The sequence below is a fragment of the Odontomachus brunneus genome, unplaced genomic scaffold (genome assembly GCF_010583005.1).
Source record: "Odontomachus brunneus isolate Ranch 3 - 2012 unplaced genomic scaffold, Obru_v1 Obru_scaffold_131, whole genome shotgun sequence".
NCBI lineage: Eukaryota > Metazoa > Arthropoda > Insecta > Hymenoptera > Formicidae > Odontomachus > Odontomachus brunneus.
In genome coordinates, this window is record NW_022639581.1 from 34,570 (window position 1) to 34,856 (window position 287).

Sequence of the window (287 nt, forward strand, 5' to 3'; positions counted from 1 at the left end):
TTGCGCCCTTCGGGATCCGTCTTAATCGTCCCTATCGACTCCGTCGTCTTCGTCGCCCGAGACAAACGCTCGTACGCTCGAGACTAACTTATCACGTGCTTCGAGCCACCCACACACTCAGGCAGTCTGAGCTGTTTGCGCGCGCGCGCGTTTATACACATGCACGCACGTATGAATATATCGTCAGGCTGGTACCGTAGTGTAAACTGGGGCCATTTTTAGGCACGGTCGCGTCCGTTGCAAATGCGGTCGCGACACGCGCGCGCGAGGCATACACGCGTGGGTGC